Below are 2,849 nucleotides of genomic sequence, written 5' to 3'. Positions count from 1 at the left end.
TTTCTGTAGAACGTGCCCACAGGGTTCCCGCAAGACCCATGCCACCAGGTGCTCAACCTCGTCCACTAATAACAAGATTCCTTAATTATCGTGATAGGGACCTCATACTGCAATTGTTCCATAAAGCAGGCCCAATGTGCTTCGAAGATGCGGTAATATCGGCCTACCCAGACTTCACAACAGAGGTACAGAAAAAGCGCAACTCATTTTTTCGGGTCTAAGAGCGTTTAAGAGACCATAACATCAAATATGCCCTGCTATTTCCGGCCAAACTCCGAATTCAGGACGACACCCGCACCCTCTTTTTTGCCTCACCAGAAGATGCATGGACCTGGCTGCAAGCAAAGGGTCTCGCCGATCCGATAAACGCAAGAAGTCCTATTGACAAAATTCACCCCCCTAGAAATAAACGTAGACCCCACAGACAACAAGATGCTAAGCCTACCCCTGAGCAGTCTTGCGTGGAACGTTCTTTACTACTGCAGTCTACATCCCTCTTCGTCAATACATCTCCAGAGTCCGGACCAACACAATCGGGAATTGAACCCGACTTAGGGGTAAACTCTGACTCGGCGGACTCCACCAGTGGCCCTAAACTTACACCACGGACAGCAGATGACATCTGATAGGGATCCTTAGGCTTTGTTACAATGGTACATTGCTCCATATCTTACAGACGTAACTACAAATCACCAGCTTAAATTACTGGTATCCCACCAGCTTTTCCTTTGATACACTGATATCCCTGCTTGCAGCAATGGATCTACGGTTGCACCCTAGACAGCAGCAATGTCAACAAGAGAACAACGGGCCGGAACCAACATTGACTTGAACTTACTAACCTGAAGCACCCCCCGCACCATATGGACCGTTTCGCCGCGTTGGCAAGTATTTCATCAAGGCTGCCCTTGCCGCAACCACAGTTATTGTTAGATATAGTTAATGTTATTGTTTTAATTAAAAGAGGTATAACTTCGAGGCATATCTTAGCTCACAATGTTCGAAGTAATTGTCATTATAATGTGAATAACGGGTACACACTAGGCAACTGTAATACAAACTGGCCAGGCACAATGGGTAGGAAATATAATGTGGGCACAAACAGAGGCGAGCCCGCAAACCTACAAAGAGCATACACAAAACCACAAATACTCCATGGCTTCCCAGAGACAACAATACAATCCACAATATAAAATACTCACATGGAACATAAGAGGTATGGCAACCCCACGTAAATGACGACAGATCCACGCATACCTCAGGAGACACCAAATACACTTTGCCATGTTGCAGGAGACACATTTGTCTAAATCCTCTTTGGAGCACACAAAAGCAAAATGTAAGGGGCAAATATATGGCACCACCTTTTCTACATATGCCCGAGGGGTCGCGATATGGATAGCCCCTGCGGTTCCTTACGTCATGTCCCGGGTGCAAAGCGACCCAAATGGCCAATATGTCCTCTTGGAAGGCGCCCTAGACGGTAATCCCATAGCATTGGCAGCAATATATACCCCCAACTCAAATCAAGGGGAATTTTTATGGACACTTAACAGTAGTAAATTCAATGACCCAGAGACAGATACCATATGGGGTGGCGACTTTAATTGTGTACTAGACACCCAGAAAGACCGCTCAATCCCCCCGCTAGATAACACTCCAGCTAAACACGCCTCATTCGAACTCGCACAATGGGCCTCCAATAACAGACTAAGTGAAATTTGGAGAACCGGCCATCCCACGCTTCGCGAATACTCTTTCTACTCTCCAGTGCATAAACTACACACTAGAATAGATATGATATTCGCTACAACTGACATTATCCCAAAAATAACTACATCAGGCTACTTGGCTCGCACCATATAAGATCACAATCCGCTCCAAGCCACCTTGAGAAGAGGCCGCGCACACACGTGTATTCCAACGTGGCGCCTACAACCAGATGTCCTTATAGATCCTCCTTTTCACACTGAACTAACTAAATGCCTATTAGATTATTTTGCCTTGAATAAAAACACAACAACAACACGTGCCACGAGTGGGACGCCCACAAAGTAGTAGTACGTGGCCACTGTTTGGCAGCCTCGGTAGGGATCAAAAGAATGCTTAATAAGGAACTACTGGAGATAGAGTCTAAAATGTGCAAGGTAGAGATCGAGATTACTACAAACGCGTCCCCACTCGAAACATTAAACTTGCTGAAGTCTGAGTATAGAGAGGCTGACGCCAGACTCAGCAGACATGACTACAGACATTTTAGAGCCTGACAACATGCGGAAGGTGATAGGTCGGGCAAACTACTAGCATGGCTGGTGCGTCAACCGTCACAAGCCTCACCTAAAGGTGCGATCAGAACACACTCAGGAGAAGTGGTTAACACTCAAGCTGAAATAAATAGGTCCTTTCATATGTATTTTCGTTCTCTATATCAGTCATTTAGCTCCCCAAATGAGCAACAATTGTCAGAACTCCTATCGATGATTCCCCAAAATAGACACATTATTGAGGATGCAGATACACTAGATGGCCCCATCACTATTGAAGAGCTCCGCTTAGCTCTATCTCAAATGGCACGCGGCAAAACCCCTGGATCAGATGGATTACCAATAGAATATTATAACTCACTATCAGCCCATCTTCTGCAGCCCCTGATTGAGGTATTCAATGAAGCGCGAAATAGAAAACAGTTGCCAGATTCCATGCGCGAAGCACTGATAGTGGTACTGCCAAAACCAGGACGTGACCCACTTGATGTTAAATCCTACAGGCCACTCTCTCTCTTAAACACCGACTGTAAACTCTTAGGGAAATCCTAGCAAACAGATTACTCCGGTATCTACCAAACTTAA

Source organism: Pleurodeles waltl, chromosome 3_1, assembly GCF_031143425.1.
Source record: "Pleurodeles waltl isolate 20211129_DDA chromosome 3_1, aPleWal1.hap1.20221129, whole genome shotgun sequence".
Lineage (NCBI taxonomy): Eukaryota > Metazoa > Chordata > Amphibia > Caudata > Salamandridae > Pleurodeles > Pleurodeles waltl.
The sequence above is the reverse complement of the archived record's forward strand: the minus strand, read 5'-3'. Positions refer to the sequence as shown.